The sequence below is a fragment of the Schistocerca cancellata genome, chromosome 8 (genome assembly GCF_023864275.1).
Source record: "Schistocerca cancellata isolate TAMUIC-IGC-003103 chromosome 8, iqSchCanc2.1, whole genome shotgun sequence".
In the NCBI taxonomy this organism is placed as follows: domain Eukaryota; kingdom Metazoa; phylum Arthropoda; class Insecta; order Orthoptera; family Acrididae; genus Schistocerca; species Schistocerca cancellata.
Window position 1 is genome coordinate 236,824,974 of NC_064633.1, and position 15,287 is coordinate 236,840,260.

The 15,287-nt window shown below is 40.7% G+C and overlaps 1 non-coding gene across 1 annotated transcript; it reads left to right on the forward strand.

The window, feature by feature from the left end:
* The first annotated feature begins 464 nt into the window (after nucleotides 1-464).
* Nucleotides 465-537, forward strand: Trnaa-cgc (transfer RNA alanine (anticodon CGC)). Its single transcript has one exon. It is a non-coding gene; the product is annotated as a tRNA-Ala (tRNA).
* Nucleotides 538-15,287: the final 14,750 nt, after the last annotated feature.

Here is a 15,287-nt window from a genome sequence, read left to right on the forward strand (position 1 = left end):
TTCAATAGTTATCCTGTTCCAGAATTCACGCCCGTCTGCATTACATCGCGTGCCTTTCGGCTACCTCAGAGTGGCGTGGCTCTTGCTACGCCACAACAGTTTGTAGTTTCGTAGCCAAGAATAATAGCACATTTATACTGTTTTGACGCATTTGGTAATAGCGTCGCCATAGTTCACGTTTCCGCATTTACCGGACACGCGTCGAAAAGACCAGATCGGCGCACTAATCCGTTCCCTACATGACGGTGCTTATATACCTACAATGGAGTCGCACGACGTTGCGTATTGCGCTGCAGCAACGATCTCAAACGGAAAGGTTTTGAGCTCTCCTTACATTATGTAAAAAAGTGAAGTTACTTAATTTTTGTTTGTTTGCAGATGCACATTTACAGTGCGCCTATACACAGAAATATCCACGCCGTAGCACCGCAGCACGGGACTAGAAGAGCCAAGAACGATGACCGAGCGAGGTGGCGCAGTGGTTAGCGCACTGGACTCGCATTCGGGTGGACGACGGTTCAATCCCGTCTCCGGCCATCCTGATTTAGGTTTTCCGTGATTTCCCTAAATCGCTTCAGGCAAATGCCGGGATGGTTCCTTTGAAAGGGCACGGCCGATTTCCTTCCCCATCCTTCCTTCACCCGAGCTTGCGCTCCGTCTCTAATGACCTCGTTGTCGACGGGACGTTAAACACTAATATCCTCCTCCTCCTCCTCCTCCTCCTCCAAGAACGATGCGCCGCGGCTGGTTCAAAAATGGTTCAAATGGCTCTGAGCACTATGGGATTTAACTTCTGAGGTCATCAGTCCCCTAGAAATTAGACCTACTTAAATCTAACTAACCTAAGGACATCACACATATCCATGCCCGAGGCAGGATTCGAACCTGCGACCGTAGCGGTAGCGCGGTTCCAGACCGTAGCGCCTAGAACCGCTCGGACACCCCGGCCGGTCCGCGGCTGGTTGGTAAAGTGGACTGCGCCATTTTGTTTTGGCTCCTCTAGTGGCACGCTCGGTAATAATGTGCGGGAACTTCAGTGTGTACCAGGACTGCACACATATACCTCCAGAAAAACGATAAATGAACTAGATAACTTCATTTTTCAAATGTGATAACTAAAACCCTACTAGTGCTCCTCATCTATCTTTGTCTCCTCTTTCGTAAGAAGGACGATTAGCTTTCCACATGTCGTCAGTGACGAGGTCTTGAAAGACAGAACATAAGCTTGAATTGACGGAGGATAGGGAAGTAAGTTGGCTGCATCCTTCCCACAGGAGTCACTCCGGTATTTATCTTACGTGGTTTGGGGAAACGTTGAAACATTTAAAACTGGATGGCTCGACGTCGATTTTCTTTTATACCTAACATCTACATAGGTAAAGATAGTTGGTGTCCTCCTAGTTGTGAGGAGCCGCTGATTGTGTTCGTGTTGAACCAGATGATCCTTCGTTACTCTTGTCACCATAAGTCAGTACAATACAGAAATAACGATTCTCTATGTTATGTCCTTACCCGAGTGCAGTAAGTGACAGTACTGAAATACACACTTTGCAATGGCAATTGTTTATTTATTCACATGAACTAAATTAAGTAAAGCTTCTGAGGAGGAAAGTCTACACAACTTAATAACGACAGAAATGTCGATTCTTGACTGTACCTAACAAGAGCTCACTAGGGCGAATTTCGTGAATGTCGAAGTGTGGAGTAGCAGCAGAAAGAATAAGCAACGGCATGGTCCCACGAAGCTCAGAGCTCAGGGGCAGTCAATTGACGAGATTCGATAACGACATGGTCCAACAGGGCAGTCTGCTTGTTGTCAGTCAAACGCAGATCCTGTGAAGTTGCACCTGCAGGGGCGTATGAGGGACGTCCGGTGTCCTACAGCAGCAGATGCATTCAGTCCGTGATGGAGAGTCACGGCGGCTGACCGTCGATCGGATTAGGGGTGACCTAATTACAAATCTGCGGAAGATTACGGGCGTGATGTATGTAATGTGGACACATGACTGCACGAAAGTGAATAAGTGACTGCGAGTACAGCACTCTGTAACGCTATCACCAAGCCACATACCGGCGCGGCTGGCACCCCGCAGACGCCGTGGCTGCTGCAGGAGGCTCGACGGTAAAAAGCTCAGTGACTCTTCTATTGATAAACATCCCCCGATAAGGGTCAGGGGCCGTTACAGGCCCACAGAGGATATTTATAAGTGTGGTGGCCAAATATGCAAGGACACAGCCCTGAATACACCACGGTTTATCCACATTTAAGTTGGTAGCGATGGAGGCAAGATACTAAACCGTTCAGAGGCAACGACGATTTTGTTTCATATAGTTCAACAACTGACGCCCAGTGTGAGGACAAGAGCTCCAGTAGCGACTGGTACGCTTGTTGATACATCACAAACGGTTTTAGCCTCGTCGAAAGCCATTATTAAGATTATGCTTATTTTTATTTAGATTCAGTGAACCATGTTAAATGTCATCGTTATGTTATGCCAAATTCAGAACATGTTTCCACTTGATAATAGTGCTCCATGATATCAAACCAATCTTGAATTGTCAGTAGAATAATAATTGCCATAGAAGCTGTTGATTATCAGTTCTTTACAGCTGTGAATGAAGAGTATGGAGTATGGAGGAACATTTTAGGAACAGAATAGTTAATGAAAAGTTAGTGAATAATGCTGGACATCATTGATAATGACAAATACTTATAGCCCGGCTAGAACACAGTACCACAACTCAACTGACCCAATACAATCAGAATTTAACACACAATGATGGAATATCACGCAGTAAAAGCACTCACCGTAAGTATTACACAACTAGAAAAAAATACAAGATTCGTTAAAAATCAACTTGAGTCAAATAATTTTCAAAATAAAGGTAATCAGAGCAAATTAAAGCCAAATTAATATGAACACTTAAATCTGATACAGGTGTCACTGCATTTCAGACATATGGGATTATAGCAAGAAAAAATATTAAGTTTTTGAAGATAATACCATGTAGGAGATAAATAAGGACACATACCATAAACTAAATGCCTATTGAGAATAAAGTAAATTAATGTAACATTTTACCATCCAGCACAGAAAGGAGTAGTAATCGTGGTGAACCAGAACCACTGTATTTCAGCGTGCAACCCACAATATATTATTCAGTATTATTCAGGTTTCTCTATCACACCAAATGTAAATTACAGTAACCGCCCAACATACTTATTGTGAAAGCTACTAATTTTCAGTAAAAAAGCTATGAAACCTATTACCTGCATTAAAAAAAAGTTTCTTATATAAAGGATTTATGTAATTACATACAGTGATGCTACATAGGGAAGCAGTTACACTATAATAAAGAAAATTTTAAAATATAACATTAATCAAGCTATAATTCTTATAACATATATTTCTTCATAACTTCATACATACAAACAAAACACATGATTAACAATGTCAGTGTAATAAAGCTCAACATCTGAAATAATGTTATTTGGTCATCAGTTTGCAAGCTCGAAATTGGCAAGCAATTTACGTAGTGATGGATACATTATACTAATCCTACTTGAAAAGTTAATTCATTTTAATGGCGTTTATTAATGCTAGATTGAACTTGAGTACAGCAGGAACCCATCAAATAATGGAATGTGTATGTGAACCACAGGGATTTAATTAATATTTTAGCTCTGTTATTTTCACAAAGTGTATTTTATTCTGACTCATAACTAGATTTGTTGGTATTACTGTTCACAGAAATTACTGTTAATCAATAAACATCTTTTTGTCAGGTACCAAAATTACAAAAGAAAACTGTAATATGCTTAACATAATAATTAATTTCCTGGTAACTGTCCTTGTTACTATTCTGAGATAAACCGAACATTGGCAGACAGACTTACACGGAAGTCCTATAGTATATTGCGTTACCAGACAGTACATGGTACCTCTTTTCCTTACCTTCATATATTTTGAAAACGCATCGGTTCGATAAGTCACTCACCTTTGTTTGAAGTTCTAACACAGGAAGGGACAGACAAGCCTGTATTAAAGTTTTATGCAGCATACATGAACCATCCATAGCGTTGGCAACATACACAAACCCTTCATAGCGTTTGTGAATGTAGTTGAGGAAACCAATGAATTTACCATCTAAAAGGGAGAAAAACATGATGGCTCTTTATATCCAAAAGTAGCCAATCACGCGGCGAAGACCATAAGATTATAACGCGGCGCGGGTGACCACTGAAAAGTATCACGACGGCCCTTGTTAAAAGTGGTGGCAGTGCTGTTCATTTAGCGATTATTCATTTTAATGGCTCCAGAATCGTGTAACGTGGGTTTTAGGAACAGTGTCGTTTTTGTCAGGGTTGACAAAGGATATACGTTGGCGGGTTTTTACCATGAAAGACGTCATCGGGCTTGACGATAGGACGTGACATTAGTCAACGAATATCACTGACTATTAGAGATCATCGTGATTTAGTCGCCAGTATTAGCGATTTTCGAAAGGTTTTAATTAGATGATTACTGAATATTTCACGAGTTGGTGTTCAATATTAGCCTGGTGCATAAGTTCGTAGGATTTCTGTTTTCCAAGTAGCTATTGGGGTTTCTGTGTGTGTTTTTTATTAATTGACATTTTCATTTGCCGTTCACTTCGAGTTTACATGTTATTACATTGTCATTTGGAGATAGTGAGTGGAGCTGTGGACGCTAGATGGTGGAGAAACGACAGGAGAAACCTAAACATTTGCGACACAGCAAGGTGACAGCAGCTGAGGCAGCTAGACACATTTGTGCCGTATATGGGGATAATGCCTTTGTTCAGAGCACGCAAAGAAAATGGTTTTCTCCCGACTTTTCCATATAGTTATATAGATTTAAAGTACTTTGACTAAAGATAAGGACATAAAATCGTAAGGGAAAGAAATCGAAAAAAATGAAAATAAGAAGATTAGTTATTTAAGCAGAGAATATAGGAATAAACTACAATTTTTTGCGACAAAACAGGTTTTCCGAGACAAATATTTAAATTTAAAAGTAAAGTGGCTGTAAACTAATGCTACAAGTAAAACATTTTTGAAATTGGGCGAAAGAATTCTCATTACCAAGAAAAAAATAGAACAACAAAAGGAACTAGTTTTTGACAGTAGAAAATATATATGTGTATATAAAACATTAAGTTGTCATACTGTTAAAGGAACGTGAGTGTTGTATTGCTGAGTTTAGAAGTAGGTACATATTTGCTTCTATGGTGAAAATTCCACAAAACGAAAGACAGCATAACTAGTTTGAGTTTTATAAATAGAGATAGAACCAAGTAGAGGCGTAAAAGATTAATTTGGCGTTCCCATATTGAAATAACTTAGCAATCTTTAACCAGCTTGTAAATAGTCTCTTATGTGGAGAATGAGTTGAATGAAATGGCAGATGTGTGATTTCCCTAAATCACTTCAGGCAAACGCCGGGATGGTTCCTCTGAAAGGGCACGGCCGACTTCCTTCCCAATCCTTCCCTAATCCGATGAGACCGATGACCACGCTGTCTGGTCTCCTTCCCCAAAACCAACCAACCAACCAAATGGCAGATGTAAAGTGAGAGATGACTGCTTTATGAGTAAGAGTAAGTAAAGCAGATACTGCTCTACATCTTTTCTTTTGAGAAATCACATATCCACATAGTGAGACAATCTGCACACATGAAATTTATATTTCCTTTAATGTTAGTGAATCTGAAAGAGAAGTTGTTTGCATTAGGTATATCCTTCTAGGAAAACAATAAACGGGTATTCTTCACAACATTTACGTAGCAGGAGCACTTTGTTTACTCTGAAAGTGATATTAGTGGTTATCAATATGGTAGCAAGAAATCTATAGCGACATTAATATTTTATCCTGAAAGTCGTCAGTTCAGTGACTATAACCTTGGGACTTTATAGAGCACTGCCGTTAAGCGCAGGTGTAGATAGTATACGTCGAAACAATACGAGTACATAGTTAAACTGGATATCTAGCTACAGGCATAGCTCTTTCACCTTAAAAGGAGAAGTCCCCAGCGTTGCTATCGCCTTTTTGAAACTGTGTATATGGTAACGTAGGTTACAATCGTTTCACCTTAGTTGGCCCTCGTTTGTGGTATAATGAGGTATAACGCCTTAACATGCAGGCGATTAGGGTTCATATCACATCAGGTGCACAAACACATTTTTATTTCTGAATCTTTATCAAAATTTCTTCTATCATTACTTTTAATAAATTAATTGGCTCAAATGCAATTTTTATCTCTATTCCTTTGTCACATCCTTTTAATCAGCATAAGAAGCATTCCATTTGTTTTATTTTTTTCTTTATATCATCTTTCTCCCAATCGGAATTTCTGTGAATAAGAATTTAATCATATGAATATATGAATTAGTGCAATATAGTGACATTCCCTCACCAATTATCCGGAAATTCTGATCTGCCAGTTAAAAAACAAAAGACGAAATTTATATTTGTGTAATGATGTCAAGAAGTTATTTTTGTTATCAGATGTGCCATTTCTTTCGCACAGCAATCATCACACAAACATTTAAAACATAACCTAAATACCTATTGCACTATGGACAAAATAATGCAAATGAAATTTTAAATGAAAGAGAGTTTGTAATGTGGACAAGAGAACAGGGCGAGGAAACAAACGAAATTACTCGAAATTAATACATAAAATTAATTAAAAACACACGAAGAAAGATCACAAGTGGAGAAAGAATGATAGAGAGAAAAATGAGAGCAAATGCAGAAGTTGATATAACCATTTACATTATGTGACAAAAGAATTTGACTGAAAAATTACATTATATTAATTAATTGAATAAAAATGATGACCAAAATTATTTCAATAAAGATTTAAAAATAAAAAAAAACGCGTTGCAACTCATGAGATCTGAACCCATAACTTCATGGATGGAAAGCTATTATTCTCTGCATTACACGACACAACCAAAGTATATAATGCAACTTTTTTAACGCCACTGAGTGTCACACAAAATTCCTAATTTTTTCGTCAATTACTTGCAAACGAGGGTCCACCAAGGTGACTGGCTCCAGTCCGTGATACGTGGGATCTTAACTTAAATCAACGTAGAGATAATTTCAAAATGTTTGTAGGAATATATATGAATTAGTGCAATATAGTGACATTCCCTCACCAAACAATTTTTTTACCGTAGTCATATGCAGCAGTGAACTAGGTTGCAGGTACGTGCGGTTATTGAGTTCTGTATTGGGAAGAAGGGATTGGTTTTTGCCAAGGTGACAGGGCTTATACTTGCAAAATTTTCCTTTGTCACATAAAATGACATACACAAATCTTTGGTGTCTGTACCACAACAACAATGATTTACAAGTACATAATCAGTTACTTGGCTAGTTGTTCGTCAGTTAAGAGGGTAGACGCTCAACTGCTGAAAAGATGTCGGCATCCAAACATACATGAACACGTGTGTGAAATTATATTATGACATTACTGTCAAACGTCGCTGTGTGATATTACTTCACTTTCTGCCGCTATTTCATGGCTATCTTATTGAGGATACTGGAAGCGTGTGCTTGTAACGGTAGCGTTGTGCCTTTCACACTGGGGTGCTGTGTCAACAGAAAGTGCTCTATGGTCTCTTTTGTAGGCAGAAGGCAGTCTATGAAGAGCGCTTCGTCTGGAAATACAGACAGTTTTCGAAGAAGTCAGCAATGCACACTGTGGATGTTGTACTATCTCCAAAGAATAACTGAGCACGACATTTTTGCCTTCTGCACGAACATCAGAGATCATGACACCGTAGCACCATCCAAGCATTGCAGGAGACTAAGATGCATTAGCTCTAAGAATCCTGTTGCTCTGCATAGTGTTCCTGACACTCAAAACTGAGTAATTGTGAAGACATTGCTGCAGCTCAGTATCAACTTTGTGTTTAAAAATATGCGCTTGCACGCAGATGGAAACTTATGTGGACTCTCTCCTACTTTACAAATCTACCAATAATTCTTGCCTGTCACATTGGCAACAGTGTATAGTTACTCCCTCCATAAAGAGGCTTTTCGAAATCAGGCGTTGGGAAGGAGCAAGGATGTTAGAAGGATCTTGGAATATATTGTGTTCAATATTCGGTGTAAATTTTGTCCTTCCCGAAGTCTTAACGTCTTCCTTCGTCAAGTTAACTGAATATTCAGAAAATTTTTCTTTCTGTCAAATTGTTCTTAATTTCAAAAAAACATACAGAGCAAATAAATTCGTAATCTTTAAAGTTTCGGGATTGCATCCGGATGACGTCGATATTTCGGTTGACAACCATTCAGCCATCTTCAGGTGAGTGTTTAGTATTGGAGATTGCTAGTTCACATCGCTAATGTCATACCAAGAACTGGTGCGGAGAGGTATGGCAGCCGCTATATGTCCGACCTCTGTCGAGATTAGCGCCCTCTTTTAATATTGCTCCATCTATGGCGGGCAGGCGCATGTGTAATTGAGATAGGAAAAGGAGCGTTTCAAGTTCACGGCATTCCTCCTGCACGCCGGCAATATTGATTCAAAATTAGGGACAAACTTAAGAAAATCTCATGTTAAAGTAATTCTCTGGCCACCTGCAAAGACTTATAGGCTCGGTAAAAGATGATCTGGGATTGCGGAGGTCTGGTATCTACAGGATATTTGACAGTGTGGTAAAACATACAGTGGTCCAACAACGCTCACAGAACTTGGAAAGTGCTTTGAACGTGATCTCACACTCATCTTTCGCAGCCGAGTAAGTGAGCCATAGCTTAGCTACGTATCCCCACAGAACGTTCTGTGGATTACACTGCGGCGGAAATCTTGGCCTCAATGAAATCTTTTTGGGATTCGATTATTAAAGAATCGGTGGAATATGATTGGAGGAAGATATTATTAATCGTAATGGTGGCTTTCAACACGATAAAGTGTGGAACACGGCGATTTTCTTAATATCTAGACAAATAAAACATTTTATGACTAGTTCCGCGTCTGGGAACAACTGTAATTATTAATTTGGCATCACAGGTTCTGTTCTGCAGGCGCGCAATCCGATAGAGCGCCCGCAAGTACTACCACCATTACGCGTGCGCCTGCGCAATATTCTCAGAGGACCCTACACTTGACAGAGGCCACTCATTTAATGGCTGCCTCTGCGCATGTGTCTCCGAATCAGTTTTTGATACAAAGTTTTCGAAGTGAACTAGCAATCTCCGATGCGAAACACTCACCTGAAGATGGCTGAATGGTTGTCAGCAGAAATATCATGGAAAGACGTTCGACGTCATCCTTCTTTCATCCCTAAATTTCATGAAATACTTCTTACGCTGTCAAAGATTTTAAGATTCACGAATACACTACAAGGATGTGCTGAAATGCAGAGTCTCCGAATTTTTATTTGAAAATGCTTAAACTATTTTAAGTAAAACGAACTATATTAACAGTCTACATCATTATTCTTCATGTCTACATATTTGTTTCTCAACATGGTCACTCCGGGAACGAACCCACCTCTCCCAATAGAAGACCAGTTTCTTGATACCGTCACCGAAGAATGTTTGGGTTTGTTGACGGAGCTACAACTTCATCTCAGCTTGCATCGCTTCATCACTATCGAAATGAAGTCCTAGAAGATGTACTTTAAGGTTTGGAAACGAATGAAAATCGGATGCGGCCAAGTCGTGGTTGTATGGAAAAGTATCGATAACAGTGAACACAAGGTGTCAAGTTGTTGCAGGTGTCGCAGCGCTCATGTGTAGTCTGGCATTGACATGCTGAAGGAGAGGGTGACCTATCTGTGAACACACTAGTCTGCGGTTAGAAAATTGGTTACAGCACGTTGTTTCTCAGACACCGACATAAATACGTTCACACTATCATGTTATACACTACAGTTCGGAGCCCTTTAGATGCTTTATCTTTACCATCTAATCTTTGCTAAGCAGTGATGTTAGTTGTGTTATATGGGTATTATCACTTTGTTATGATTTGTATCTATGGTTATCTTCGGTTATTTATTTACTGTGCCTGTTGTCCGTTCTCATTTTCCCAAAAATAGTAGATACTTTTCGTGTTTCAGGTCGATTTGTTCTGTGTGCACACATATACTATATTTTCTAGGCGTTCGTGGTGTGTCCTTGTATGGAATTTTCAGAATGTTCCGCTTGGTGACTTTGGTTCCAGGGATGCAGGTGACGGCTTGGTTGGTTGATTCGGTGAAGAGGACCAAACAGCGGCGCAATCGGTCCCATCGGACTAGGGAAGGATGGGATAGGAAGTCGGCAATGACCTTTCAAAGGAACCATCCCGGCATTTGCCTAAAGCAATTTAGGGGAATCACCGGAAACCTAAATCAGGGTAGCTTGACGCGGATTTGAACCGTCGTGCACCTGAATGCGAGTACATTGTGCTTACTACTGCGCCACCTCGCTGTGCGGTAGTGGCTTGAACGAACGCTGTCGAAATTTCTTGTGTCTTTTTTAATCTTGTACTAAAATTTCCTCTATTTTGACGAATATAGAATTTTGAGCAGACGTTACCCTAAATTTCGTATATGTCTAGTTTGACAAAAAGCGGGGTGCGAGTAGTTTGGTTTTCCAGGTCGAATATTCGGTTTTAGATTGTTGTTTGTTCGGAAAGATAGTTTTATGGTTGTTTTCGTATAAGATTTACTTTATTTTGTGTGATATTCCTCTGAAGTATATTATTGGTACGTATGTTCTTTTTTATCATTTTATGTCTTTGTGGTTGGATTGGTTATTAGGTTTCGTTCGTTTTTCATACACATTGTGAACAATGTTTTGGTTGAATTTATTATTTTGGGCTACATATTGAGGCATTGTCATCTTATTTTGTATAGCTTGGTGTTCGTGTGGAAAATTGATTGTTCTATTGATCATTGACTTGCAATAGACATATTTTTCCAATTTTGGGTAACAAGAACTTCCACTGATTTTACTGTCTGTAGTAGTTACTGCAGACCGAGGCGAAAAGAAAATTACGTTTGTGTTCATTTGGGAAATAACTGGTTTCATATAGCACTTAAGGGTAGAACTATAGTGAGAATTTTGTTAAAACCATTATAAAAATAAGGTAAGTTTTTTGTAATATGTCCGTTACCCAGTTACTTGATTTCTTGAGCAGAGTGATGAAAGTTCATCTTTCTGATTTATCATCAGATGCGTGTCATCACCTCACAGAATGTTGGCAGCTCAATGCTAAGAGCGTAGGTTACAATTATTTTTCTGTTTATTTTTTACACTTTTCAGTCTCTGCTCCAAGGAGTAGAGCGGGCCGTATTAGATCAGCACGATAATAGAGCCGCGATTCTTTTCAGCCAGGTAGCCGGCGAGCTGGTACTGGGCGGCGGAGTTTACCGCCGAGGAATAAATGAGAATGGCTTACCAGTTCCGACATTTACCTGACAACCAACGGAAACCTCCAAAAATCGTCGGTTGGAACTGGTAGATTCGAACTGTTTTGTATCCTGGACATTGTTGTCTATTGTCCACAGCAGCAACTGTGTGGAAGATGGCTGCCATGCGAAGGAACCGGTTCAGTTCCAGATACTGCCAGGGATTACCCCTTGGTGGGAGGACAGGCGTGCAGTTCATTTCCGCTTGTAATGACCACTGACGGGCTACCGCACCGAGCAGTATCGGCTCCACGTCTGGAAATTCTGCAAAACGGCCGGGACAGTGGCGTGTCGACCACATGTCCCTCCATATTGCATCCACAAAAAGCCACAAGGCAGAGGTTGAAACGGTGACTGGTAGACTCCCCTGGGGCCTCCGTGGTTTGGCGAGGGGAATGTTATTTTCCGTGTTGACCCAGATAAAAATTATAATTATGTTTATGTGGATTGCATATGTATGTTGGGTATGTACTTGTGTATCCATAACTTCAAGATTTGTTTAGGGTAGCAACTATAAACATCTGATGCGGACATACACTGTAATAGGCATGCGTATTCAAATACAGAGATATGCGAATAGGTAGAATACGTCGCTACCTATATAGGACAACAAGTGCATGAGAACAGTTGTTACATCGGTTACTGATGCTACAATGGCAGGTTATTAAGATTCAAGTGAGTCTGAACGTGGTGTTATAGTCGGCGCACGAATGGTGGGACACAGAATCTTAGAGGCAGTGATCAAATGGGTATTTTACAGTAAGACAATTTCACGAGTGTACTGTTAATATCAGGAATCCGGTAAAACACCAAATCTTCGACATCGCTACGGCCCGAAAAAGATCCTGCAAGAACGGTACCAACGACGACTGAAGAGAATCCTTCCACGCGACAGAAGTGCAACCCTTCTGCAAATTGCTGCAGATCTCAACAAGTGTCAGAGTGCAAACCATTCAACGAAACATCATCGATGTGGGCTTTCAGGTCCGGAGGCCCACTCTTGCATCCTTGATGACTGCACGGTGCAAAGCTTTACGCCTCGCCTGGGCCCGTCGACACCGTCATTGGGCTGCTGATGACTGCAAACATGTTGCTTGGTCGGACGAGTCTCGTTTCAAATGGTACGGAAACGGATGGACGCGTAAGGCCTCATGAAACCATGGACCCTTGAAAGGGTCCTATAGTCCCCTTTCATTATCATTTTATTTGCTTTCCAGTGCACTTTGCGTCCTACAGATCAATTCGGGTGTATCCGTGCTAAATTTCGTACCAGAGAAGACTAAGCTATGATTAAATCTAGCCGTAGCCTCTCTCTTTCTACGACTTGCAAGCGTCATTTGGCTGTTCTGTTGGTTCCTTCCAGACTTGCTATTACGTCTATAACGCTATCATAAGTCTTCCATGTTTGTATATGTAACCCAACTCACGACATTTCCACAAAATGTTTATCTCTTGTTCTCCTATTCAGAAACTCTCTGGTATGCGTGAGCGAATATGGGTGTGTTTCATTTTGCCGTACGGTGCTTGAGTCTGCTGCAGAGAATCAGCGGTAGTCTTACAGAATGGCCAAATCTTGTAGTTTTCAGGGAGGGAAAGAGGTTTGTTCTCCTTGTGTGAAAGCTACCGGTGTTAGGTTGGTGGCGGAAGCCTCAACTCTCGGTTCTCCTGGCCACAGGGTCGTGTGGGAGAAGTTTTAGTGTGGTATGGGCAGTCTGCTTCCAGCTCTCCGAGTGTCTGCAGCCGAGGTCTCATCGACTAAGGGTGACTTGATTCAACCCCGTAGCGCTTTGTCTCATAACGAGAGAGGAGATTTTAGTTTTTCGCCACGCGCTTTGTCTTATAGATTGTTTTGCTGGGTCGCAGCCAGGAATCCAACACTTTTGCAGAGTTCCAGTTTGATTCCTAATGCAGACTTTGGCCCGTAAGGAAAACGCAACACAAAGGTGTTGCAAATGTTGAAGCGATCTCACGTTGGAAGTGCGCCCTCGGTTCGGTGTGAATGTTTGTGTACCTGCGACTGCGTGTGTATACACCCTAATCTTTTCCGAACCTTGACAAATTTTGTCTCTTTGTGAATTTTCTTTGTTTCACTACTATATGTCCGTTGGAAACCATCCACGTCGGTTAATATTAGAGTTTGTTGGCCCTCTGCCATTATCCTTTGTCTATTCAAATGTGTCCTCTGTAAAATGTTAGTTGTTCGCTGCTGCGTGGTTTAATGTTGCTAAAATTTGGCCACGGTACATAGAAATTGTGTCTCTTCGAACCACGTGGGCGCACGAGTTAGCTGTGAGCCTAACTTTCTGTGGATTGCTTCTGCCCTAGAGTTTAATTATTGCTCTCATTTTGGAATATTAAATACATCCTTTCCGGATTATTCAATTGTATTTGTGGTTTGCGATTTCGTGTTAAGCGCGTAAACGTGTATGTTTGGCCCTTGTTGAGGTGGTTTCTCCGAAACAAGGTTCAAATTTAAGTGCAACCGTGATATTAAGACTTACTCTTTTATTTAATCATTTCTCAACACGGCGGAACAAACCGCCTAGCTTCGTTCCATGTTGGCGTTTGGGCCGTCCTTTCTGTTCTTTGAGTGAATGTGGGTCTGAATACGAGTATGAAACCTTTCACATATCTCTCTAATTACGACAGCAGTTCTAAATTAAGAGATTCTGTTATGAATTGTATAGCGTTTCACAAGCAACCGTGCGTAGCTGTCATACAACAGCAGTTATATAGATGTTCTATATCGATGTCTTAAGAAATAAATTATTTTATTTCAAGACTTATCCAGTGTACCGATGTTACGTCTCCTTTACCTACGCCATTCACCTTGTACTTTCCTCGTTAGCCCTTCCATAGCATTTCTATGCGCACAGGTTCAACAATTAGTGTTCCCTTTTTATTTAAACAATTTCTTTAGAATAGATTCGTTTCATGAATGTTGCGTCAAACTGCTCTTATTCACATTGTTCACACACTTTTTACTTTATTTTAATATTTGATTCACGTGAACGATCCCTGGATCATATTAATAATTACACCCCATTTTTATGAGTTACATTACAATGAACATTCTATTATGAGTTTTTCCTTGTGACTAAATTAATTAATTTTCCAACTCAGTCTAACCTCTTGTTTGTAGTGTGGCTAGAGTTCGTGGAGACCCAAACTTTTACTTTGACTTTTAATGTCAGAGAGCATATCCATTTGCGTGTGGCTCTTTTAGCCATCTGGATATAGCTCAGGGCTTCACTCATTTCATAAACATCCCTTTACCTACGCCACTTGCACATATGGACCCTTTACCTACGTTACTTACAACCTGCATGTAATCAGGAGCTGTTCCAGCTGGTGGAAGCTCTCTAATGGTATGAGGCGTGTGCAGTTGGAGTGATCTGGGACCCCTGAAACGTCTACATACGACTCTGACAGGCGACACGTACCTAAGCATCCTGTATGACCACCTGCTATCATTCATGTCCATTGTGCTTTCCGACTGACTTGCGCAATTCCAGCAGGACAATGCGACACCCCACATGCCTACAGCTGCTACAGAGTGGCTCCAGAACACTCTTCTGAATTCAAGAACTTCCGCTAATCGCCAAACTCCCCGACATGAATAATGTTGGGTATATCTTGAATGCCTTTTACGTTCTGTTCAGAAAAATCTCCATTCCCTCGTACTCATACTGATTCATGATGTTACATCCCTCCAGCACTACTTCAGACATTAGTTGAGTCCATTCTACGTCGTGTGGCGGCACTTCAGCGTGCTCACAGGGGCCCTACACGATATTAAGCGGGGGTATCAATTTCTTTGGCTCTTTAGTGTAGAATCAAAATGGGAATTC